The sequence below is a fragment of the Ictidomys tridecemlineatus genome, unplaced genomic scaffold, assembly GCF_052094955.1.
Source record: "Ictidomys tridecemlineatus isolate mIctTri1 unplaced genomic scaffold, mIctTri1.hap1 Scaffold_48, whole genome shotgun sequence".
Lineage (NCBI taxonomy): Eukaryota > Metazoa > Chordata > Mammalia > Rodentia > Sciuridae > Ictidomys > Ictidomys tridecemlineatus.
The window spans coordinates 1,336,539-1,364,518 of record NW_027523119.1 but is presented as its reverse complement, the minus strand read 5'-3'; the positions used below and the strand labels follow the sequence as shown (position 1 = coordinate 1,364,518).

Genomic DNA, 27,980 nt, shown 5'->3' with positions numbered 1-27,980 from the left:
ATGCTCAGAGCAAGCGCACGCTCACAATTTCCGGTGAGAGCTTTCTTCAGGAGTGGAGGCGGTTTCCTGCGGAGCTCCGGCGGTAGGTGGGTGAGTGCCGCGAGTATAATTGCGAGCTTACTTGTTTAGAAGACAAAAAGGGTGTGCTTGGATTTACCCGTGTTTTCCTTCCGAGTTTTTTCCCCTTATGCTCTAAAACCTTGGGTTCTGGGAAATGAGAGCCAGCTGGAGAAGCTTTGGTTACTGTGGCAACCATGTGTTACTGATTCTGGTTTTTGAGGATTTTCCTTCCGAGTTTTTTCCCCTTATGCTCTAAAACCTTGGGTTCTGGGAAATGTGAGCCAGCTGGAGAAGCTTTGGTTACTGTGGCAACCATGTGTTACTGATTCTGGTTTTTGAGGATTTGAAAAGAGAATTTGTGTTATAACTCCTCAAAGTACATGCTGGGTCGCATTCAGAGTCACATATTATTTCAAACTTAGGTGTTTAACCCCGGAAATTGACTTTAAAGGATTTAATTCTGGTAGTAATGTGGAAAAGCAGTATTTTAGGCAGGGTAACTAGTTAGAAAGCTAATGCAGTGATTAACACAATTTCAGGGTGTTGTAGAATTCCAGAGAAGAGGAAATATTGTAGAAATTCTAGGTGGTAGGATCAGAAGCTTTAATGCTTGGGTCGATGTGGGAAATGAGGGAGAGAGACACTGAGCCTCTTGAGGATTAATTCCAAACTCGCTTTTGCATTTGTATTTCTAGTTTCGTTTGCCACCTGCAATATCATTGCCTCCTACCTATCTCTTGTCCTAGTTCTAGTCACGCCTAGTAGTTTTATGTTCTCTGAATTTCCTTGTCCTCATTTTGTGTGTGTGTATGTGACCTTGGACAAGTTTCATAATTTCACTCCCTTAGTTTTTTCAACATAATGTGGAAGAAAACAATTAGTATGTAGTGTGAGTGTGTGTGATTCTGTGTGGGAGGGATAGAACCCAGGGCCTCATACACACTAGTCAGGCACTGTACCACTGAGTTACATCCCTAGCCCCAAATTAAATAATAGACCAGGTATGTAGTAAAGATCCAATAAATATTAGCTACTACTATTTGTATTGTATTTGTTATTTGCATTTTATTGTTTCTTTCTCTAGGCTTGAATTTTTTAAAATTAAGGGGAAATATCTTTATGTGCTTGGAACATAGTAATAGTTGAGTAATGGATTATTTATTTTGGCTGCTTCTGACATAATTAAATGCTTTTTGGGTATGTGGGGGGGTACCAGGTGTTGAACCCAGGGGCACTTAACCACTGAGCCACTTCCCCCAGCCTTATTTTGTATTTTATTTAGAGACAGGGTCTTACTGAGTTGCGTAGGGCCCTGCTAAGTTGCTGAGGTTAGCTCTGAACTGTGATCCACCTGGCTTTAGCCTACTGAGCTGAACAGATTACAGGCCTTGGCAAATTTATTCTTTACTTTAAAAGAACTGCCAGTTGCAGGTTGGAGTTGTTAAATGGGTAGAGTGCTTGCTTAGCATGTGTGAGGCACTGGGTTCAATCCTTAGCATCACATAAAAATAAATAAATTAATAAAGGTATTGTGTCCATCTACAACTAAAATATATATATAATTTTAAAAAACCTACAATGCAGTTAGTTAGCTTGTCCATTTATACAAAAAGATTCCCTGTGGTTTTGATAGGAATGATAGGACTCTGTAGACTAGTTTAACAATAGTGGTCTTCCAACCTGTGTATCTGAGGTGTCTTTATATTTATTTGGGCCTTTTGAAATTTGTTTCAACAATATTACTTTTCAGATTGAACTTTTCATCTCTTTCGTAAAACTTACACCTTTTATTTTTAGTTTTTGATGCTTTTACAAATGGCATTGTTTTCCTAATTTCATTGTTTGCTTCTTCATTGTAAATTCATTTTTTGTATTTATCTTGTACCTGGCAACATTGATGAATTCATTTATTAATTCTAATAAATTTTAATGGAATTTTAGAATTTTCTAGACAGAAAATATAGTTTTCCTTTTCAGTCTAGATGTCTTTTCTATAATTTGCTGAAAGCCCTAGCTAAAACCTCCAGTATAATGAATAGAAATAGTGAGAGGGGACATTCTTATCTTGTTCTTGATTTTAGGGAAAAAAAGCATCCAATCTATCACTATTAAATTTCATGTTTACTGTGGGTTTTTCATAGATACTGTTTAATCAGATTGTGGAAAGTTCCTAGATTGTCCATGGTCACAAGAAGATCATGTAGTTTTTGTTCTTTGGTCTACTGATTTGGTTTAGATCAGTAGATCTTTATTTACATTAAGAGATTTTCAGTTGTTAAGCCAACCTTGCATTCCTAGAGTAGATCCCACTTGAGCATGATGTATTATTCTTTTAACAATAGCTCAGTTTACTATTGTCTTAACAGAAGTTCTCAATACTAAACGACTTTTCTCTCTTTTTTGTTTTTTTGTGATGCTGGGTATTGAACTCTGGGCCTTCACCAAATGACTTTAAAAATTTTTTTATCTTCGAGCAGATGAAAATGATTATGCATACAGTTCAGCAACCCAAAGTATGCTCAGTGACAGCTGAAAGACATCTGTAAATATTTGTGGATTGATTAAAACTCCTGGAGTTTGGGACCCTTTTGTGAAGAGTTATGTAGAGGTAAGTAGACTTTTCATAAAATTGTATTGGTTTTATTTTTGTCTTAAGCCTATGCGATATTGCATTTCTAATTATCTTTATTGATCAGGAGGAAATTTAATGGAGAAAATTGTTAGGGTTAAGGGTTAAGGGTTAGGGGGTTAGGGTTAGGGTTTAGGGTTGGTTAGGGTTAGAGGGTTAGGGTTAGGCGTGAGGGTGGGGGTGAGGGTGAGGGTTTAGGGTTAAGGTTAGGGTTATGGTGGTTAGGGTTAGGGTTGGGGGTTAGGGTTAGGGGTTGGGGTTAGGATTAGGGGTTAGGATTAGGGGTTAGGGTTAGGATTGGTTAGGGTTAGGGTGAGGGGTGGGGTTAGGGTTTAGGGTTGTTAGGGTTAGGGTTGTTAGGGTTTAGGGTTAGGGTTGTTAGGGTTTAGGGGTAGGGGTAGGGTTGGGGTTAGGGTTAGGGTTAAGGTTAGGGTTAAGGTGTTAGGGTTAGAGGGTTAGGGTTAGAGTTAGGGTTAGGTTTAGGGGTTGGGGCTAGGGTTAGGGTTGGGGTTGGGGCTAGGGGTTAGGGGCTGGGGCTAGGGCTATGGCTTAGGGTTGGGGTTGGGTATAGGGTTTAGGGTGAGGAGTGAGGGGTGAGGGTTTTGGGTTAGGGTTAGGTTTAGGGTTTAGGGTGAAGGTGTAGGTGTTAGGGTTTTGGGTTGAGGGATGAGGGTGAGGGTTTTAGGGTTAGGGTTATGGTTATTGTTAGGGTTAGTGTTAGGGATTAGGGTCAGGGGTTGGGTTTAGGGTTAGTGTTAGGGTTCGGGGTTAGGGTTGGGGTTAGGGGGTTAGGGGTTTGGGTTAGGGTGGTTTTGGTGGTTAGGGTTAGGTTTAGGGTTTATGGTTAGGGTTAGGGTTAGGGTTGGTTAGGGTTAAGTTTAGGGTGAGGGGTGGGATTAGGTTTTAGGGTTTTGGGGTTGGGTTAGGGGTTATGGGTTAGGGTTTGGGTTTAGGGTTAGGGTTTGGGGTTAGAGGTTAGGGGTTCAGGTTAGGGTTAGGGTTGTTAGGGTTAGGGTTTAAGGTTTAGGGTTAGGGTTGTTAGGGGTAGGGGTAGGGTTGGGGTTAGGGTTGGGGTGGTTAGGGTTAGGGTGTTAGTGTTAGAGGGTTAGGGGTTAGGGTTAGGGGTTATGGGTTAGGGGCTGGGGCTAGGGTTAAGGTTAGGGGTTAGGGTTGAGGTTGGGGCTAGGGCTAGGGGTTAGGGGCTGTGGCTAGGGCTAAGGCTTAGGGTTGGTTGGGGATGGGGTTGGGGTTAGGGTTTAGGGTGAGGGTGAGGGTTTGGGGTTAGGGTTAGGTTTAGCTTTAGGGTTTAGATTGAGGGTGTAGGGGTTAGGGGTGAGGGTGAGGGTGAGGGTTTTAGGGTTAGGGTTTTTGGGTTAGGGTTTTAGGGTTAGGGTTAGGGTTTTAGGGTTAGGGTTTTGGGGTTAGAGTTAGGGTTTTTGGGTTAGGGTTTTAGGGTTAGGGTTAGGGTTTTGGGGTTAGGATTTTAGGGTTAGGGTTAGGGTTTTAGGGTTAGGGTTATTGTTAGGTTTAGGTTTAGGGGTTAGGGTCAGGGGTCAGAGGTCGGGGTTAGGGTTTAGGGTTTAGGGGTTAGAGTTTAGGGGTTAGGGTTTAGAATTTAGGGTTAGGGTTGGGGTTAGGTTTTAGGGTTTAGGGTTAGGGGTTAGGGTTATGATTTAGGGTTAGGGTTAGGGTTGGGTGTTAGGGTTAGAGGGTTAGGGAATACTCTCATGGACAAAGCAGATAGCAGGCAGTCTTTAAAAAATTTTTAAATTGAGTTATAATTAGTAAATTGGAATATACGGACAGAATGTGTCAAAAATGCATTTTTGGAGATCTGTCAAAAAAGCAAAGTATAATTTACTGTATCAGTTTGAATTTAATCTTGATTTTTCAGATGATGTCTAAATGTTTATTTTCATAATAAGCTTCAGTTTCTCATTTTTTGTTGTCTATGTGAGGGGAAATGCTGAAATATTTAGTTAAGAAAAACACTTTCAATGGAAAAATTGTAGACAACCAGTTTGGATGGCATGCATATTTTAAAACCAATATTGACATGATTCTTGGACATAAAATGATTCAAGCATAGAAACCAGAACTGTTATTACCCAGACAAGGGATTTAAGTGCATACTTCCCGTGATACTTCCTAAGAAGTATGACAACTATTTGTTTTCAGCTCTGACCCAGTGTTCAGGAGTGCCTGTTTCTTCAAAAAAAAATCTCCCCAGCCCCTCAAGCAAGAGAATGTTGACCATGAAGGCAGCAAGCAAAGAGCTCAGAAACACAAATTCAGGACCCGAAAGCCCTCAGTTACATTACTCCCAGAGTGCTAAATACCTGGAGGCCTTTAGGTTACAGGAAGAAAGTTCAGGAGAGCTGCATCCTTTTAACAAGACTGTCAGCAGCATATTTATAACCTGGATTTCTAGTTACTGTAGACCAATAAATAGACTGATGATTTTTTGCAATTAATTATAAAGACCCTGATATAGAGAACAGAGCAGCCCCATATTAGACAGCACCAGACAAGAATGGTTTAAGACACACTGAACATAACCCTAGACCAGAGTCAGTTAAACAAAGACACAAATCCTAGCCCAACCAGAAAAGATACAAAAATATTAGTACAAAGATGTGATTGTATATCATACAGACGTCTCCTGAAGTGGAGGTATTGTAGTGCACTAGTCTGAGCAGAGTTGGCTCAGATCCCAGCTTTGGCATTTTCTAACTATTGAACCTGAGAACAGGAAACTAGCTATTGTGTGTCTCACAGTGGGACTTACTTTATTTGAAAGCCTCTACTCTGGTACCCACCAGGTTGCAAATGGACAGCAAGTAAGACCTATTTTTCTTATGTTCCTCATTCTCTTGTTGCCCTAGTTACTCCTTTGAGATGAACGAGTAAGATACTGTATATGGTTCTCATTCTGCTGTGTCACGTTCAAATAACCTTTATGTTTTCTTCCTAACCACAGAGTTTAAAAATCTCCTCTGGTCAAAGTCAAGAAGCAGTTTGTGGAAGGATCTTCCCTTTGTATTTTCCATGAGAATGTGTGTGGTAGAAAATTCCTGAGCACATGCAGAGCACCAACTGCAAAGGAGTCTGAGAGATGTAGTTTTCAGCATTCAGACTATGAACCAATCCCAGGTATTGTCCACCAAAGTCTGTAAAGATAGGTCAAGTTGGAATGGTCACCAACTGCTGGAAAAAGATTAAGAAATTATTAGAAGTGCTAAGGAAATTAGAATCATGCTTTCAATGTCTTAAGAATTTGATTTTCCCTCAAAGATCACATAGATTGTATACTACTACCATTCTAAAAAATTATGTGTTTATTTTACATTGTATTACACTAACTGCCTGTTATGGTTTAGATATCAAATTCTCCCAAATTCCCATGTGATAAAGTGCCTTTTGAGGGGTAATGGAATCTTTAAGAGGTGAGGGGCCTAGTAGGAGGTCATTGGGGGTGTTCCCTTAAAAGATATACTAGGACCCCAATCACCTTCCTGCTCTCCAGCTCATCAGGAGCTAAGTAGTTTTGCTCCACCATGCACTCCCACCATGGTGAGCTGACTTGCCATTGGCCCAGAGTCTTGGGGCCGACTGATCATAGACTGGATCCTCTATGAGCCAAAAAATAAGCCTTTTTTTCTTTATAAGTTGATAGTCTCCAATACTTTTTTATAGTGACAGAAAGCTGACTAAAATACAGTCCTTTTACTTTTTTTATATTATAGGTCTTAAGAATGTGATTCAAGAAGAAAATTGAAAAACAACTACATGAATGCTTTATCTAGCTGTATAAGAGATTCTTTTACACTTCATGGGTGAAAATGCTAAATCTGAAGACCAATGAGTCTTTAAGTCAAATAACTATTTTATTAGTTTTCATACAAGGAATGATGGACAACCTGTGGTCAATTATGATCAATTTAGCTTAAGCCATTTGGAAATAACCACAATTTCCTATTCAAAGTTATCTGTTCCAGAAATTATGGAATGACATTATCCACAATATGATATGAATTAGATGTCATAAACTTGAGATTTCATAACCTATGAGTAAACATTTGAGAGTAAGGCAGTTGGATTTATAAGCAGTTAAAACACAAAATAAAAATTTAAAGGCTGGTCTACAAGTTTTAGCTGGTCATTCACGTTTCCCTAATGTTTCTTTCTACTTGCCAAACAAACATCATAGCTCCTTTCTCATATCAAATGTCCTCTGCCATTTACTTAGCACTAGGACCACACAATAAACGAGCACTGCATTCTCACTTTCCAATCTCATCCTACTGTTATCACTAACAGAAATCCTTATTAAGATTGATATGTTGCTTCTGGGACCCATGACAAGCAATCATTTACATTTACTTAAATAGGGAAAAAGAAAAAAAAACTCTACTTATAAAACTAAGGAGTGGAACACAATACCCTCACCCCTCAGAATTGTGATTATTCTAAACCCTAGGTCTTTCACATATTTTTTCTTCCCATTTATGTACACCACTTTGTCAGGTGTTTTAGTCATCATTTTTACTGCTTTGACAGAAAGACCTGACAAAACAAATTTTAAAGGAGAAAGAATTTATTTAGCCTTCAATGTTTGAGAGGACTTCATCCATAAATGGCTCTGTTCATTGTTCTGGGCCTAAAGATGAAGCAGAAGGGCATGGTAGAGGAAAGAAGCTCAGGACTTAGCACCAGACCTCAAAGAGACTTGTTTGAACCTACAAGTGTCTAGTGACCTACCAGTTATTTGTGCCCAGTCAGACTGCAGCACCCCAAGGGCATGAACCGGTGATCTATTTCCTTCAGCCACTCTCCATCTGATTATGGTGATAGCCAGATTAATCCATATCAGTTGTCAGGTTAAAGCTTTCATAATCTATGGGCTGGAGTTGTTATTCAGCAGTAGAGTTCTTCCTACCATGTGTGAGACACTGGGTTTGATCCTCAGCACCACCTAAAAATAAATTTATTATTTTTTTAAAAAAAAGCTCTCATAATCCAATCATTTCACCTCCACATTTCTTTGCATTGTCTTACATAATAGCTTTGGGGGGATACCTCATATCTCAAACATAACCTCATGCTTCTCTATTTGTAAAGTATCTGTGAAAACTAGAAACATAAGTGCATAGTAAAGAAACGTCCCCTCATCCTTAAATGTCAACAAACACAGACACACACACACGCACATACACAAATGAATATTTGTGCTTCTTTTTTAAAAATTTTATTTTTTAGTTGTAGGTTGACACAGTACCTTTTATTTTTTTATTTTTATGTAGTGCTGAGGATCAAACCTAGGAGGATCAAACCCAGTGCCTCAAGCATGCCAGGCAAGCGCTCCACCTCTGAGCCACAACCCCAGCCCCTTGTGCTTCTTAATCTCAGTTTATTCAAACAACACTCATTTTAAAGATATATCTGGCTCCTAATTTGAATGTATTCCTGAATTTATTTCATTTAAAAAAATGTGTTTACAAGGGATTCTCTCTTGGTAGTTGCAGAAATGGAAACTGGACATAGTTTCATTGGGTGTATAAAAATAATTCAAATGTCATGCAGTGATTCTGTTTTTAATTGGACAACTGGGAGCCTGGGATGAGGAACTTTAAGTAAAGATTGCTCAGCATCAGTTGTTACATAAAGCTGCCAGAGAAGCAAAGGAACATTGTAAATGAGTCCTACTACCTCAGGTCTTAGAGAAAATTTTTAAAATGTCTGATCAGGGAAAATTAAAGAAAATTAAAAAGAATGTATGGACAAATTACAAAAGAATACATGTAATTAAGTCAAGTCATAAGGAGTTTAATGCACATTGGTATGTTGCCTTATAGAGCTATTTTCCTTTGTTTAAATATCTGCTTTCTAGTGTGTAAGAGAAAAAAAAAGTAACACTTTTTGGAGCTTGCAATGTTTGCATAAGATTGCTCATAGGTTTCTTGCACCAAACCTTATAATAGCAAAGTATATTTAGTTTTATAAATTACTTATAAAGCAAAGTATAATAGCAAAGTATATATAATAGCAAACTATACACAAAGTATAGTTTTATAAATTACTTATAATAGCAAAGTATACAATATCAAAGTATTGAATATTTCTAGTATTATGGTGGTTTACATCAAGAAATCAATGATTCTCCAAATTCTGAAATTTATTAAGATTTAAAATATGATTTTGGAGAATATTACTTCCTTAGAAGTTTCTCTGATAGTTGGGAAAATAGAAATTTTACAGGACATGAAAGCTATAAGTGTCCTTGGAAGTCATCCAAACCAATACACTTGTTTTATAGCAGAAAAACAAAAACAAAAGCAAGTTACAAAGAAATTCAGTTGATTGACTCAGGATTGGGCAATTAAGTAGCATAATTACATGTTTCAAACTTATGTGTCTAGATCAGAGTTTTACAAATAAACTTCACCTTAAAACAGTTTAAAATGTTTAATGTATTCTTAGCATATTCATCAAAAGTAATATGCATCAAGATTTTTTAAATTAGGAAAAATAATTATTATATTTTCTCAAAATATGATACATGTTTGAAATAAGAATTTAATACATCCAATAATGTATATATAACATCATACTGATATAATGCATTTTAATATGGATAACATTTTGAAGTGATACATAGTTGCTACCAATTATTCATTGCCATTTTCATCTCTATTCATAACCCTCCCCAAACCACTTTCCCCACTCAGAATAAATTCCAAAGTCTTTGCAATGTCCACCATTCTCACTGCTCTGAACATCTTTAGCTTCATCTTCTAACTTTCTCTTCTCCTCCCCAAGCCCACTGGACTCCTCAACCATCCTACAATTCCAAGGTCATTAACACTACTGGCCCTTATGTTTGTTCTTTTCTTCACTCGGCCACTAGGTAGTCCATGGCTCACTCACACGGCATTACATCTGCTCTAACAACTACTTATTCGAGAGACCTTCCAGTAATACACTGTGTAAAATTTTATCCACTCATGTCATTGCACTCCAACCTCCTAAACTGCTTTATCCTGCTCTCTACACTTATCATAATCTAACCTATTAAGTGTATGTTCATTTCTTTGAGATGGAAGTCCCTCAACATCAGTTCCACAAGGGCAACTACCTTGTCTGTTTCATTTCCTGCCAGACACACAGTGTTGCTGAGAATATATATTGATTCAATATATTAGGATTTCACCTAAACTCAAACACTTCATGGAATTCGTTTTGAGAACTGCATCTTCAAGCCATTTTCTAAAATAAATAAAACAATTTCAATTTTATCTTGTTTAGTCATATTTCCACTAAACAAAACTACTCATCCTGACTAGTGATACTTAATCCATATGCAAAATATTTGAACCAAAAAAAGGTTGATATATATAAAAATAAACTTTAATTAAATTTTGATAAGAAATATTTGAACCTTAGCTAAATGGCTTAAACATATCCATGTTTATTTGTTTGAAAATGTCATCTAAATATACCCCACAATGAGGAATTATATTGTTTACCATATACATTAGCAATATTTTAGAAATATAAATACTTTATGTAAACTTAATGTCACTAATAATCCTTACCATAGGCAGATTCTGCTTCTTGTAGATATGCTCTGAAATCTTTCTTGGACATCTATGCTTTTAATAGAATAAAGCTTCTGAGCATTTAAGTATTTTGAATATTCTTGCTTCTCATCATAAATTACTATCTCAAAAGAGTTTAATTGGAATAGATTTTAACTACCAAATGTCACAGAATGGAATGATAATTTAGGAGCATATTTGTACCTTTAAATACATTTCCACTCATTATGTCCTCTATCCGATATTGCATTAAGCCACAGAAAAGGTGACTCAGACATGCCATTAAGATTGCCAAGGCTTAAAAAGCAGTACAATGGATAAAAAATGTATTACTCAAATGTGTCAAAATGGAACCCAATTATGCTTGATCTTAATAAGTCCATTACAAGCTATATTAATTAATAAAGCTTGTCAATCATTAAAAGACATTGCTTAGAGATATTTAATGTGTTGGGTTATTTTAAGATATGAACAATTGAAATAAGCTGTCAGCATATGTTCAAATGACAGTCAATCAACTACTGTTTATTGAGTAAAGTGCTGAGTGAAGGACCATTATAAATATGAAGATGAATAAAGATAATTCTTGCTATAAAGGAACCAGAATTCAAGTTGACTGTTAGTCTTGAATTTTTTTTTATTTGTAATTAGGTAGCTAATCTAATTTTTAAATTTATTTTTGATTTTTCCTCTCTCATTTTTATATTGCATATGTATATTTCCTTCATTTACCAATTAAAAATAAATTATAAAACATGCTTTTCCTTTCTTTTCTACATCTACATAGTATTTTGTATTTATATATGACAGCAGAATGAATTACAATTCTTATTACACATATAGAGCACAATTTTTCATATCTCTGGTTGTATAATATTTTAAGTGTTTATTGACCCAAGCTCATAAACTGGATAGAGGAGGTGTAAGTTCAAGTTGCAGTCTAACCCATGTGACTGACAGAACAAATGTACAAAATAAAGGCTCAGACCACATCGGCATGTGATGTTCTCATTAATGTGCACCTTTCCTTGCTGAAATAAATATGAGAAGCAATAAGTTAGTGTTCCCAACTCTCAAGTAATGATTCTTATCATTTTCCGGGAATCTATTAAGGCATGAAGATCTTACACACATTATATAATTTTCAAAGTAATTCTGAGGCAGTCATTTAAAATAATTTAAAGCTGATTAAATTGATGGAGAGAGATATTAATAATTTTTGCCTAAATTACACAATTAGAAATTTTTATAAAGATCTATAAAACTCCAAAGAATATAGGCAGAGCTGCTCCCCAGATATTTCATGTACAAACTCATTCACTCTCACAAAAATTTAGTGAGATATGAATATGATTTCTAAGCTCACTCAATCTTTGAAGGTCTAGCTCAGTTTACTCAAATTCTTTACAGTGGCAGTTCTGTGTTCACTGATATCAAATGACCTGTGAGTTTCCACAACTTCTCTCTTTTCATCTTCTGATTGACACTTATATTTTGGGCCAGATAGAACAGAGGTATAATATAAGAAATTCTAGTTCTTCAGACACACTATAAGCATTATTTAATGTGGTAGTGATGTGATATCTCCAGAAAAGTGTAGGTCAAATTCAATCATATTCAATAAATAATCATTGTGAACTTTATTAGTAAACTTCAACTCCCTGATAATTTTACTTTCTCATGGATAGTTCCCTGAAGTATATCCCCTGAGTAATTTTATAAACCTATACCTTGAAAATTGTTCTATGCAATAAAAAATTTTAACTATGAAGTAAACACATTAAATTACTCATATTTTCCATTATATCAAAAATTAAATTACTCATGTTTTCCATTATATCAAAACAATCCAGCTGTTATATTAGTAAGTGTACTAAAATGTATAATTATATATTCTAATATATATGTTGAACACATATACATTCACTCACATATTTTCAAAAGTTACCTCAACTTTTTAAAAAAAAAACATGGTAGTTGTCAATTGACTTTTATTTTATTTATTTATATGGCATGCTGAGAATCAAACCCATTTCCTCATGCGTGCTAGGCAAGCACTCTGCCACTGAGTCACAACCCCAGCTCCTATATGAGCATTTTTAAGATAATGCAATTTAAAATAGAGTTGTAAGTTTCATAGTTTAATAAAATAACAAAAGGCATGCTTTATACGGGTCTTTGTGACATATGTGTCATTAGGTAGAAAACAAGAATGATGAAGGAAGTCTTGAGACTCAGAATGTGGGTCCAGAGCCTAATGGTTCTTTGAGAAGCGTTCATTCCTTTCTCTAGGAATCCTCCATTCTCTGATACCCTAAGCCAGCAGATACACAGTATAAAAAAATGGCTTAACATGAAATTCTAAGATACAAGAGCTAGTCATCCTAGGGGCTTAGTATGGGCCAGCAGCACTCTAGTCTTTGAGACATTGCCTGTCAGGTCCTACTATGGTTTCACTATTAGATGTCTCAAAAAGCTCACATGTGAGACAATGCAGGAAAGTTTAGCAGTGAACTGACTGGGTTATGAAAGCCTTAACCTAATCAGTGAGTAATCTCCCCTAATAGGGAGTAACTGAGTTGTGACTGTAGGCAAGTTGGGTGTGGCAGGAGGAGGTGGGTACTTGGAGGTGTGCTTGTGGGGTATACATTCTGTCCATAGCAAGTGGAATCTCTGTGTGTGCTTCTCAGTAGCCATGTCTTGACCTGAATTCTTCTATCATATCCTTCTGCTGTGATGTCGTGCATCCCCTGGAGTCCTGAGGAATGGAGTTCACCATCCATGGTAAGAGACATCTGAAACTGTGAGCCCCCAAAATAAACTTTTCTCCTTTAATTGTTCTTGTCAGGTCTTTTGGTCTCAAGAATGAAAAAAAAACCAACTAAAACAGTTCCTTCTGACAGCATTGGAAAAGCAGCCCATCCTTCATCAAGGAACAAAGAAGGAAATATAAAAGGAATTTATTTCCAGGTGTAGTTCTTGGTTCTCCTGTTAGAAAGTTGAGGGCACCTTGTGGACTGAGTGAAATGGTGGCTGCTGTAGTCAGCTCAGGCTGCCATAACAGCATACCACAGACTGTGGGACTTAAACAACAGAAATTCATTTTCTCACTGAGAATTCCAAGATCACTTTGCCAGCCAACTCAGCTTTTCATGGTGGTTTTCTTCCTGACTTTGGATAACCATTTTTTGCCTCTATCATCACATAGTAGAAGCAGGCAGGAGGGAGAGAGGAGAGAGAGGAGATAGAGAGACAGACAAAGAGAGGGAATTTTGGAGGCTCTTATTATAAATACACTGATCCCACTGGATCAGAACTCACCTTTTGACCTCACTAAAACTTAATTAAAGGTTAAATAAATCCACTCAACCCACAGAAATATGGTAAAAGATGATAAATAGTTGTTTTAATCCACTGAAATTAGAGAAAATTTTTTACAGTAATAGATAACTAGATACCCCTATTCCAATTTGTCATGTATATATAATAATATCAGACCTGGCCACCACATGGGTGACTGTGTCCATGAAGGAACAATTCAAAATTCCCACTCTTCTTTGCGCATCCATTTTACCATCTGTGAAACATCATAATAGGACTAAGTCAGATTTTTTTTAAAGAGAGAGAGAGAAAAGGAATTTTTTAATATTTATTTGTTTAGTTTTTGGTGAACACAACATCTTTATTTTTGTGTGGTGCTGAGGATGGAACCCAGCGCATGCCAGGCAAGCATGGTACAGCTTGAGCCACATCACCCAACGAGGATTTTTTTTTAAATTGTATTGATTAAAAACAAATGACACTCTGGGGGATAGCTCATGTCATTGCAGTTAGATGGTGGCTGGGGTTGCAGTCATCTGAAGACTAGACTGTCCTGGTCATCCAAGATGGCAGCCTCTTGTGGCTGGCAGTAGTGGTTGTTGGTCAATCAGTATGCCTGCATGTGGTCTCTCCTCTTGGCTTGTAAATCTCATAGCACGTTGTTTGGTTTCTCAGATGGAACAAGTCAAGACTAAGTGATCCAAATGGAAGGATACAGAAGCTGCTAGGCCAGTTGATGGCTGAACCCAGAATGGACACAACTTCTTTTCTGCCATATTCTAGAGGTCTGTGTAGTTGTAGATCACCAGGATTCAAGGAGATTAAAAAGACTTCATTTCTTGGGAAAGCAGCAGAAAGTAGGTGACAAAATCACATTGTGGAAGTGCATGTGGGGTGAGAGATATTGCAGATGTCTTTGAAAAGGGGTAAGACCTTCTGATATGCCATCTTTTATTATCTTCCTCTAAAAGAATTTGCAAACATTTGTGGTAACCTGCTGTGGGAAGTGAATGAAACTGTAGCCTTTCCTCTCCAACTCTGACAGTCCTGGGGACAGGAGGAAGAAGCATCTTAGTTTACAGAATCATAGAAAGGGTGAACAATGCTTCACTCTCTGGCAAAGCAGGAGTATTAAATATTTTTAAAAATATTGGTTACTGGAGCAAGCATGTACATACTAATAATGGAATTTTTTAAAACTTGTATTTTGGAAATGTTCATAATAAAACATCCTGTACTTGAAATTAAAAAAAAAGTAAAGCCCCTCCAAACATTGTCAAATAGCAGATTTGTCAAATAGTCAAATTTAGAACTTCATTACATGAATGTGGGAAAACACAAACATTCAACCCACAGAAGGAACTAAATTAATGGATGGGGGGAAGTTGTGTGAAGATGGAGGTTTGGGATTTCCTACTAGTTGGAACTGTGGGAGCAACAAAAGTCATAGAAATCAGAGTTATAACACTGTATTAGCATGGCAGGAAAATAGTATTACCTATACTATCTACATATTTACAAAAATTAAACAGACGTCAAAGTTATTAATTATAAGTTGATGAAATTAAACAGGTATTTATACAAATAAGTCTATTTAACTGTAGATAAAATACATAATGGGTTTTATAGTAATCCAATGTTTTCATTTGCATTAGGCTTTTGTTGTTGTTGTTAATCTGGAAATAGATTCTAAGAGTAGTACATTAACAAAATATTTTAACATTCACCCTTATAAAATGATAATAAAGGACCAGAATTACTAAGGAAGTAAAGACCTGCTTATTGTAAAAACAGACTAATTTTCCATGTTTATCTTTTCAGTATAACATCATCCATCATTGTTAGAAATCTTATGACCATGTGCCCACCAGTTAATTCATTGACATGCAGACCTTTGACATTTTTATTTTTCTTCACATAATCTTTCCATTCCAAATTGTCATAAACAGTTTTATTGGTGATCCTATCCTTTGAAGAGCATCTTTTCTCCCCCATAATATAATGAAAGTAAAGACAGATTACTGCCCAGAAAAGGTGGAAATACCCTGAAAGCCAAGAATGAATAAAATGATCTCAAAGAAGGAAAAGTGAAAAAAATACAAATGCTTTTTATAAAAATGTTTAGCTTTCTATAAAGTACTTGAATTCTATATAAATAAAAGAATTAATTATACATAAGTACAACCAAAACATTCAAATTAAATTTTTTTCAGGATCTATATATCCTAATATCTTCTATGTGGTCATTAAAGATGAATATCAAATTTTTTTAAAGTTAAAGGAGAAAGGTAGAAAACATAATGTCATTTAATATTCAACTAACATTGTCACCTATGTCAATCCTGTTTTGGTAATAATCATCAACTATATAACAAGAGAATTTCTATTCCAATGTTACATAATATTCTATTTTTTTATAAATTTTACGGAATCAATGAAATAATAATAACAGAAGTATCATTATAATAATAGAAATATCATTTATTATAGATAAATAATATTTATTTCATATTACTACTAAAAAATTTCAAACTTTTTATTTAACTTTGCTTGTGCTAATTTTACTAAGTGTAACAATTATAAGATTTTCCTTTTATGTGCTTCAACTTACTTAAGACACCATATGCCGTGTGTATCTTACTCTGGAACCATGTTTATAGATTTTGTGCTCCGGCCCTAAATAACACTTAATGAAACTAAAATATGTGCTTTGCATTTGGCTAGATGTATACAAGGGTTATACTTCCATTGTACATGATTTTGAAAGAATATATAAAAAAAACATTTTCTAAGTATAAATACTTTGTGATTTTTCTAGGTATAAATATTTTGTAATATTTATGAGCTGAACACAATGAAGATGGGATGATTCATTGAGCTTTGGTATTTTGAGGCTAAGAAAAAGCAAAGATAAAATAAATAAATAAAAGAACTCAAACCAAAGATTTATACTCTTACACTTATCCACTGAAATAAAGACACATCATAATTCAAATATGTCAGTTGACAAGAAATAAGCTTACACTTACAAAAACTGACAATATATTTATCTTAGAGAAGTGTAAATTAATTAAAAGTTTTAAATATGCTCATAATTATCCTTGACAGCTTCTTAAATGACTTCCAGTTATCCCTGCATAGGGTATTAGTACTCTTTGGTAATCTCTTGAGTATGGAGTGGACCTAATGATTTGCTTCTCAGGAATTAAATACTGCAAAAGTGATGTAGTCCCAGCAACTTGGGAGGCTAAGGCAGGAGATGATGAGTTTAAAGCCATCCTCAGCAATTTATCAAGGTTCCAAGCAACTTATTGAAACCCTGTCTCAAAATAAAAAATAAAAAGGGCTGGGGATGCGGCTCAGTGGTTAAGTGCTCCTGCATACCAAACAAAGAATCAAACAAACAAAATTTTTAAAAATGGTGTGGTACTACCTGTAATAATAGATAATCATTTTTTAAAAAGTGTCCTAATGTCTTGGAGCTTCTTTTGCTCATTCTGATGAAGCCAGCTGCTGTGTTTTGGCCTGTCCTATGAGGAGTCCACATGGCTAGCAGCATCAATAGCCACCAAGGAACGAATTACCTTACTCAGCCTGTGAGACATGAACCTGATCAACAGTCACTGAGAGAGTTGGAAGGGGAGCCAACCCATATTCAAGCCTGAGATGATGCTTCAGCTCAACTCTTGCATTGCAGCCTGTAAAAGAAGGATCCACCTAAGTCACATCCATATTTTGGATCCACAAAATCTATGAAATAATATGTGTGTAATATTTTTAGCAATTAAATTTTGAATAATGGCATACAGCCATTGATAGCTAATATAAATAATATTTTACGTTAGACTCAAAATAATGTTCTATTTCACAAAATGGTTATAATCTGCCATTTTTCAATATTTCTATTCTCTAGTCCTTTGTTACAAAATCTGAGAATTTGGGAAGAATGTAAATATAAGATTCTTTATTATTATTTCTTTGTTTAAATTGTATCTCACTTACTTCATTGGATTACTAAATTAATGCCTAGATTTGATATTAAATTAGTAAATAAGAATTGTAAATATTACATCATACATGCATAGACAAGTACCTAGCTCAGTGCTGTTCACTATTAAAAATGTTAGAAAAGAGGAGGAAACAGATGTTTGTAGGGGATGGAATGCAGGGAAAGCAAGCCTGGAGTCTCAGCTTAGCTACTGTTTATTGGCCCATTTGGGATTTTCAGATGGACCAGAGGGGAGTGCTTGGGGGCTAAAGTTTTCATACACTCCAATAGAAAATGTTCAATCTCTCAGCATCTTTCACAGATTTTTATTTTGTTTATACCAATTTATAAATTTTGTTCAAGATCAATTCTTAAACTTTCTGTAGGAAAATGTTTAGTATGTCAGAATAAAAATAAAAGTGTGAAATACACATTCACAGCCATACATTTTCAAATTTAATAAGCACATGATTTTGACAGGGCTATAATTTGAAAATCTGAAAACAAAGGTGTGGAATGATGAAGGAGCACATACTCTGAGTTTTGTATATTAAAATTCAAAAATTTAGGAGCAATAGAGAATACTGATATGAAGCATCATTTTGCCAAATTATCATAATAGATTAAAGATATTGGCAAATCTTTTGCTACTCCTTTCATTGAGAGTGCAGGAAAAATTCAATTCCCCTTTAAACAAGCTGGATTAATTAATTAGCTTGGGAAGTGGAATAGGGTGAATTGGTCTAGGATTTTCAAAGAAGAAAGGGCTCTTAGCTTTCACCAAAACCTCTTATAATGCCAACAACTATATGAAGCCAGCAGCTACTTAAGAAACTCTGAAACCCTGAGATCATATAGTGAAGAAGCTGCATGTAGGTCAACAGTGTGAGCAGAGTCTAGCCTTACAGCTATACACATTGTGTGGGTGAAGTCATATTGGATGCTGCAGACAACTCTTAGCTAATTGAGTGTTATAGAGTAATGACATTAGAAGCCGAACAATTACCCAGCTGAACTCTCCCCCTAATTCTTGATGGGTCATAATAAAATGGTGGTTGTTTTAAGCTACTTAACTTTGGAATAGTTTGTTACATAATAATCAATAACTGGAAATATCAACATACTTGCCTAATTTATTAACATAGTAATTAATTTATTAATTAAATAACACCCCCAAAAAGAGAAAAAACATTTTGCAATATTATCTAGAAGTGACAATTAAGGCTTCTCAAATACATGAGATTAAAAATGTCATTGGAGATCTAGAAGAAAATCACAATAGATAAATAAATAAGACAACGGTAGTCTGTTCAATATGCTAATTGTGTGACTTTAGAGAAATTCTATATTCTGCTTGAATTCTATATTCTGCTACGTAATTAAATATGAAAATGAATAGAAAAACGTGTGAATACAAAATACATATGTGCTTGTGTTATGATTATTATATTTGGATATAGAAGTTATGAGTTAAAGAATACATTCATTTTGTTGTTCCATGTAGACTGCTACATTGAATGAAAAAAATTTCATGCCTGCTTCTAATAGACAGGATAGACATAAATAACCAGATCAAGAATGTTCCTGAAAAGATTCATAGCTCTTTATATAGCATGTATGTTAGTACAGAAATAATAACCCCCTGACCCAAGACGAGAAACATGAACATATCTTTCTTCAGGTTGATACTGAAAACTAACAAAGGTATTAGTTTGGTGTACAAATTCCTACAGCATTTTCTTTTTAAAAAACCTCAGTTCACAGAACTATCTTGTATACTGAGTAGGACCCTATGATAGATATATTCAACTTGATAAAACTCTATTGATGATTTTCCATAGTGATGCATAAACATGGTTTTCAAATAAAGGAAAGAAAAACCTAGGCATATAGAAGATTTAATGAGAAGGATCCATCTGGTAGCTGCTTCAATCACAGTTTTTCTTAGTGGCAACCACATTTACTTGTTCATTTCTCAAATCTTTTTGTGTTTCCCTCATGTCCCCAATATCAGGCTTATACTACTACTTCATGATTTATGTTTCTTGGATAATGAAGACATTTAGACATTTTCTGTTGACAGTTTTTCAGTAATGATTAGTGATGAGAGATAGATTGTGTTTCTCATACTGTTCCATTCCCTTGCCTTTCTCCTTAATTATTCTTAGTTTCTTAATTCTACTATTCAAATTCAAATGGTACACTTAATTTTTTTATCCTTAAACAAATAATATTAAATTTTAATACAAAATACTTACAAAATCCTGATTAACTCAATTGCAACAATTCAACATAATATTTAATAATTTTCTGAAAATGTATCAGTTTTAAAATTAAAGTTTTTAGGTATTTTTAAAATTATTCACATGTGATGACATCAGTTTTCCAGAATGTACTGATCAGATATGTGTATTTTAATCCAGATCATTTCCTTTAACACCCAGTAAAAATTTTTTTCAGTGAGGTGTTTGAAATATATGTATTTTAGAAGAATCATATTGGAAAAAAAAATAAAAGAGATTTTACACTGAAGAAAATTCCTCGGTGTGGCTTGTTAAGAAAATATGTCTCCTCAGTCTCAGAGGCTGGCACATCATAGTGTGATACTTTCTCTCTACTTGTATGAATCAGCATGATGCCTCAGCACAGGAAATCTATAATGTCATAATGTTCCTTAAATACCACCAAAAAGGTAATTTTCAAGTTAAGAAAGAAACAGGCACTTTTTGTTAGGAAAAAAAAATAATTAAAATATGTTTAAATGTTTTTATTTTTATAGTAATTAACAATAGACAAAATGCTTAAGGTCATCTCTACAGAATTAAGTATTAATTACAGAATTTGCACAATGAAAGTGTTTTTGTTTTTTTCCTTATTCCAATTACCTTGTTTGCTTCCCAGATGTTATGGTTTAGATATGCAGTGTCCTCCAAAATACTCATGTATGAAACAACACAAGAACATTCAGAGGCTAAAGTATTAGATTATAAGAGATGTGGCTTAATCAGTGAATTAATCCACCAATATGGATTAAGTGGGTGGTAACTCTAGAAGGAAAAGTGTGGCTGGAGGAGGTAGGTCACTGGAGCCTGCCTTTGTGAATTATATTTTGTCCCTAGTGAGTAGACTTCTCTCTCTGCTTCCTGATTGCCATATCCCCTTCTTACCCTTCTGCCATGATTTTCTACCTTACCTTCAACCCAGAGTTATGAACTCAGAAAACCATGGATTGAGACCTCTGAAACCCTGAGTCAAAATAAACCTTTCCTTCTCTACATTGCAACCAATAGCTGATTAAAACACCAAATAAAGTTTCTTCAACAATCTGTAGAGATATACCCTTCTTTTCTTTCACATGAAAGGTGAACATTTAATTTTGAATAATTAAAGATAAGGCTTTGTCCATATTACATTCAGTGGTTAATATTTTTCCTTCTTTTCAGTAGATAGAGGCAAATGTGTTTCTATTTGTTGCTCACAAAATGAAGATGAGTTTCCTTTGCCAGATTTTCTTTCTGAGCTTTTAAATGCATGACTAAAGATAGTATCTTCTTGGAAAAGTTATATGTGTTTGATTTCTCATCTACCTGTGGTGAAACTCTTAAACATTTCTCTTGTTTTAGTTTTCAAATAATATATTTCCTTAAATATTTCTGTTATATCACCATTTCACACATGTTTTATAAACAAAATAATTTCCAGTTTTTAATTTAATTCATGAAACTTTAGTATCTAGCAATAAAACACATTATATGTCCTGAAAATATTCTCATTAAAAACACCAAAGTAAGATAAATGATATGGAATAGTCACAGTTTAAATGTGTAAGTAGATCACTAATAATTAAAATAACTCTATTTGGGGAGATTCACAAATCTTCCAAACGATGTCACATGACAAAGAGAAAAACTCATCCCTTGACACATAGAATTAAAACTATAAAACACAAAAGATGCCAGGGAGATTTTAAACAGTGACAGAAAGAAATAAAAGATGACCAGGACTAACACCAGAGTTTTGAAAAGTCATTTTCAAGAAAGAATAAATAATACCTTTCAACCTATGAGAAAAACAATAATTGAAAACCTATAATTTTGTACATGGTCAAAGTATTATTATAGAAAAAAGCAGCATATAAACATTCGCAGAGAGGTAACATTCAAATCTGAGAAAAATCTCAAGCATGTCTTTCAAAAGGAAAACAAATACTAAAGGATAAAAATGAGTTATAAGGAAGAAAGATCTTCAAGGCAATAATACATTAATTTCAATGCAAAAAATAAGAGAAATGTGTGATTCTGGGCAAAAATAAATGTAAAAATATAGGAAAAGCATCCTCCCATATGCACACTGACATAAAGTTTCACTAGCTATACCGGCATCCCCTACCCAATCTGTAGACATGAAATTTGTCATTCATATTAAGGATATAGAAGAGATTTCAAGTGATATGAAAATACAATGACTTTCCCTATATGGATGAATGTAAAATTTGTATGACTTGGAAAATTTCTTCTAATAGTAACTGAAGAAAAAAAATCTCATATAACAAGGAGAAAATGTTTCATCAGAACTTTCAAATCTATCCCCCAAAAATACACACCAAAAAAAAAAACTATTAGGAAAAAAATGGTGATTTAATTTTAATTGTCAAAACATTCAAGAAATTGATAAGTACAAACTAAATAAGCCTTTTAAGAAAAGTAAGGGAAAGCTGTTACCAAATTAATTCTGTTAATACTATGTAATAGAAAATGTTTCTTGAAATAGCCAATTAGCTGATTGTTGTTGATCAGCAGTTGGATTAGAAGTTTATACTAGAATGTAAATCAACACACTGCTTACTTCCCTGAGAGAGGTTGGCTTCGAATGTCATTTCAACTAAATTGGCATGCTTAGTTATGTAGTTGATTTACAAAGGAAGGAAGGAAGGAAGAGAGAGGGGGAGGGAGGGAGGGAGGGGAGGAAGGAAGAAAGAATGATGAAAGTGGAGAAGGAAGCAGAGAGGGAGAGAAATGAAAGTAATCCAATAATATGAACAAAATACAGCTACAGAAAATTGAAGGAAGAGGAAACGTGATTTGTGTGTAAAAATATTTAATCTCAACAGTAATATGAGGATTGCAAGTTAAAACTACTATAAGAAACCATTTCACACTAAGAGATTGGGAACGTTTAAGTCTGACAATAACATGTTTTGACAAGGATATGGAGCAAAAATATTTCTGTGTCCTGTTATTGGGAATTTAAATGAATACAACCAATTTGAAGAGTAACTTTATGATATCTAGATAAACTTAATATGTATGTGTGTGTATATATATATATTTTTTTTCAAAACCCAACAGTTTTTCTCTAAAGAGTCAGCTGTACAAGGCCATATGCTCATAGAATCACTTATAATAAAGAAAATTTAGCAGCAACCTTTAAATTTTTATATTTAAAGGTAATTTATATTTATCTTTATATTTTCATAAAGTAAAAAGGTTCATACATAAATGTGTGTATATTTATATGTATATACACACATATATGTAGAATTTATTCAATATGTGTGAGATGGATGATCATTAGTAAGATAGTCAAGGTGTATTATTCTCAAAATGACATTGAAGAAAAATTAGCAATTTGGAAAACAATATAGACAATAAAACATTTGAATGGATTTTAATAAAATAGATATAAAGTATATTTTAGAAATAAAGCATAATGTAAGTTCTTACCAAACTGTAAGAATACTGAATTAAGCAAAATGATTACTATTTAGAGAATATTTCAATGGAATTGAAATATTTTATTTCTTAAGTGATTGAACCACACTTATTCTTTTAAATATTTTAAGACTACAATTTTTGAACAAAATTGCCATCAAATTATGCAATATTACACATATTGAGCTCAATTCAGTGGAAGTGAGAAAAGTTGGTAATATTCTAATGAAGAAAATGTTGATATTAAGTGGACTATGTATATGGGAAGGATCTTCTGAAAATTTCATCTGCCTAGTAACAGGAGTCTAATTATTGTGCTGAATCAGAATTTCAGTAGTAGAAGCTGACCTTTATGAGAGGAAAAAATCTGCTTATGACTAAAGCTATTGAGATCTTCAGGAAGACAAATAAAACAAGATTGAGAATAGTGGAATTTGAACCTTCAAACTTGATCTCAGCTAAGCTCAGCTTTATTAATTTCAGCACTTACAAAACCTACACTACTAAAACTCAATATTTTATATGTATGCTGTATCTCTTTAAGTCTTTTAAAATGTTTTTACAAAAATTTCAATGAGAAAATTACTAGTATCTACATGTATCTGCATGTTTGTGTGTACATACATATGTATTATATAAGCACATATGTGTTTACTTTCTAAGAATGTCTAAGAGTACACAAAATTGTGAAATTAACTAAAATACATGAAAACAGAAAAGTTAACCCACAAAATTGTGAAATTAACTAAAATGCATGAAAACAGAAAAGTTAACTAAGTTAGAGATAGAAAAATAGAATACCTCTGTAAGTAACCTGAATCAGATCCTGTAACATTTGATTCAAATGTATGATATGTCAAGATCATTGTATTGTCACGAGCAACTAATTAAAAAAAGAAAAATAAATAAATAAATAAATAAAAAGAGTAGAAAAGAGGAAATGAATATCAGTTCTGCCTATTTAAGCAAAGTTTCTAAAATCATCTGGTGCACTCTATACATTGCTAAGAAATCCATATGTAGTAGCATTTATAAATCTTTTACACAGTGTTTAATAAAATCAGTAGTTTTTAACCACATTATCACTGAGAGAATTGAGCCCAATGTAGGGCAAATATATGATCTTAGTTCTGGATAGAAACTATGTGTCACATTGTTAGTTGGAATTACCTACTGGTATTCCCAGGACAAAAGGTCTTGTCAGGGCATTGTTTCATCAGAATCTTCATCATCATTAGTACTACCACCACGATTAACACAAAAAAAGTTATGTACAATTTAGAAAGCATTTAAACATGCTTAATAACTCTTATGTATGAGTGTGTGTGTGTCCAGGTGGATGGATAGGAAATATCTTTTTAAATTATTTTTGATCTGAGATGGATTGTATTGTTCTTGCAGCAGGATTGACTGACAGGTCTTTTAAGCAAGAAATCAGTAGTTACTTATACCTTTTGACAAAGTCAGTCTAGTTGATTTGAGGAGAGTAGTTTGTAGAGGAAACTTAAAGAGTCTCAGCTGACAGATGATGATGGTTTGTACTTAGTTGGAAAATAGTTACCAAAGATGTTGATTTGAGATTTACTACCATGTAAAATGATATCTAGAACCATGGGATTTAAATGACAACACCTAAAACATAGGAATTGAGTGGAAAGAGAAAAAGTGAGGGATAGGATCCTAGTGGGTACTCCACTACTTACAGGATGATTCTAGAGTGAACCTCCAATAATGGTGCATCATCTTTAATGGAGGATGGTGTGGAGTAGCCAATTAAAGTGTTCTAAGAGGTAGATAAGAGTTGGATAATTTTAATACTGCTTTTTATCTATGTCCTTGGAAAAGTAGCAACCATTGTCTGATGTCACAGGTGCTGACTTTCAAAATACTGCTAGTCCAATGAGGTCCACATTGTTCTGGGAACAAAGCTCTCTACTTTGTATTCAGGGTATTTACAACTAGATACCACAGCATTTCCAATGTAATTCACTTAGAATTGTAACTGCCTGGGTTTTACTTCTTAATAACTTTAAGTCCAATGATGAGTCCTAAAATTTTTATTTCAAGTATTACAGTATAACACATGAGAAAATTTTCAATTAATATTCCATCAACAGCTGGGGGTATGGCTCAGCAGTGGAGTGCTCACCTAGCACATGTGAGGCCCTGGATTTGATCCTCAAAACCACATAGAAATAAATAAATAAAGGTATTATGTCCAACTACACTAAAAAATAAAGATTTTTTTAAAAATCATTCTATCAAAAGTTTTGTGATGTGTATGTGAAATTTTATTTCTTATTTATATATCAATTAAATGATAACCTTTAACAACTTAATTCCTTCTGGAAGAATTTGTGCATAAATAAGAAAATAGGCAAGTAAATAAATCTGATTCTCATTATCTGTTCACACATTTTGGGTATATTGAATTTGTTAATGAGATTTATTTTCTTTAATATAATAAACTGTAATTTATATAAGTATTTCATTACTATTATAAAAGTAATTATGGGCATATTAGTTTGTTTGGGCTACCATAACAGAGTGCATTAGACTGTGTGACTTATAAACAACAGAAATTTGTTTCTCACAGTTCTAGAAATACAGAAGTCCAGGCTAAGGCACCAGGCTTGCCTGATGAAGACTTGCTTCCTCATTGACATGCCTTCCCACTGCATACTCACATGGGGAAAGAGCTAGCTCTCTGGGGTCTCTCTGGTAAGGATAGTCATCCCATTCACGAGGTTAGAGTCCTCATGACCTAATGCTATCATATTAGTGATTCAGGGAATCCAACATTCAGACCATAGCATATGTAAGTATAAAGAGGGTAAGATCATATCCTTATCTTGATTATTTGTCTCTGTTTATATCAAATGTACAGTATCATTGTATTTTATAAATTTGAATAAATTTTTGATACAATTAGCAATCCTACTTTTAAAACTTGATCCAATGATATTATTCTTTTATAATATAGTAGACACCCCCCACCACCACACACACACACACATACATAAATAATAAACCATCATGGCACACGTCAATGTGCTGAGAGGTAAACCACACTGAAATGATTTATTTTATTGAAGTTTAGATATAAATTGATAGAGCACTGATAAAGCACTCATTAAATGTCTATGCTTTTACACCTCCTTCAATTCATCTGACACTTCAGAATATCACTATTGCAAAGATTATGGTTGGATAAAACTCTGCAAAGTCTGAAGTGTGCTCTGTATAATCTTCCTTCTGATTCATTTAATGTAACCTTTATGCAGTTAATTAAAGATAGAACATGTTGACATGGAGAACGTAACATGATTCAATTGAGAGTGTTGCATATTATTAATGTTTAATATCTTTCTCTTCAGGCAAGAGCCATACTTGCCTTGCTAGACTAAAACTCTTATAACACTCCAAACAGTATGAGTGTGTGTGTGTGTGTGTGTGTGTGTGTGTGTGTGTATATATATATATATATATATATATATATATATATATATATTTGTTTTTCTAATTTAAACAAGCATTTTATAGTAATTTAGGAACTATAGTTGTTAATTTAAAACTATGAGTTTAAAAACTACCATTTATTATGTGTATAATATGTGTAAAGTGAAAGTTTATTGCATGCATTATTTCATTGACTCCTACCTATTCTATAAGGTAAATGCATATCATCAAAATTGGTATATGAGAAATTTGAGTCACAAGTTTAATAACATTGTTACCAAGTTGGTAAGCAGACCACAAATCTAAATCAATATCAACATTACTTTAAAAAATAATCTTTTGTGTTTGCATGATTTTTGAAACAAATACTCTGCCAGGAGAAGAAGTTAAACTTAAAAAAAAAAGAAGAAGAAAAAAGGAGAGGGAAGCTTGTTAAAAGTATAACTGCGTTTGTGTATAGTAATAGTAAAAAAATAAAGTACACCAATTAATGTTTATTAACATCAAATTTAATGTTAATTAAATTGACCTATATTTCTAGATTACAATTGTTAAGGGAAAGATGAATTGCTAATACAGTCACCATTATAACATGGTTGAATCTTTCTGTTAGTATAAAGTTAGTTTTAGTAGTAGTTGAATGTCCATTAAAACAGATGATAATAACAATATTGTGTATTTTAAACACTCCCTATAGCCAGGGCAGTGGCACACACCTGTAATCCCAGTGGCTCAGGAGACTGAGGCAGGAGGATTATGAGTTCAAAGCCAGCTTCAGCAGAAGTGAGGTGCTAAGCAATTCAATGACACCTTGTCTCTAAATAAAATGCAAATTAGGACCCAGAATGTGGCTCAAAATCAAGCATCCCTGATTTCAAACTCTGGTATCCAAAAAAAAAAAAAAAAAAAAACCTCCCCTTAGTGTTTTTTTCAATTTTTTCCCACCGTTTAAATAGTCAGAATGATTACTAACCCCATTTTTGAGATAGGATCTTTGTGGTTCAGAGATCGTCCAAGGTCACATATCTAGAAAACAAGAGACCAAATGTAAATATGTAAGCTGTGTGAGTCATATATATGCGTGTGTGTGTGTGTGTGTGTGTGTGTGTGTGTGTGTGTGTGTGACAGGTAGGTGCCTATATTAGGTGCCTATATGTTTGTATGTATATATATATAAAATATATATGAGTGTATGTATATGAATGCATATATAT

At 34.1% G+C, this 27,980-nt stretch overlaps 2 long non-coding RNA genes across 5 annotated transcripts; one reads left to right on the top strand and one right to left on the bottom strand.

Moving 5' to 3' along the window:
* Positions 1-3: 3 nt before the first annotated feature.
* LOC144373771 (uncharacterized) lies at positions 4-17,017 on the top strand. 3 transcript variants are annotated; one of them, XR_013433320.1, is made up of 5 exons: positions 4-90; positions 2,538-2,668; positions 5,670-5,842; positions 6,436-13,071; positions 14,284-17,017. It is a non-coding gene; the product is annotated as an uncharacterized LOC144373771 (long non-coding RNA). The 3 variants fall into 3 exon arrangements; XR_013433321.1 differs by having other exon boundaries at positions 19-82; XR_013433319.1 differs by having other exon boundaries at positions 21-86.
* Positions 13,922-27,775, bottom strand: LOC144373772 (uncharacterized). Of its 2 annotated transcripts, XR_013433323.1 has the most exons (3): positions 27,740-27,775; positions 17,193-17,306; positions 13,922-14,655 (listed from the first exon to the last, which is right to left on the bottom strand). It is a non-coding gene; the product is annotated as an uncharacterized LOC144373772 (long non-coding RNA). The 2 variants fall into 2 exon arrangements; XR_013433322.1 differs by lacking the exon at positions 27,740-27,775 and having other exon boundaries at positions 17,193-17,456.
* Positions 27,776-27,980: the final 205 nt, after the last annotated feature.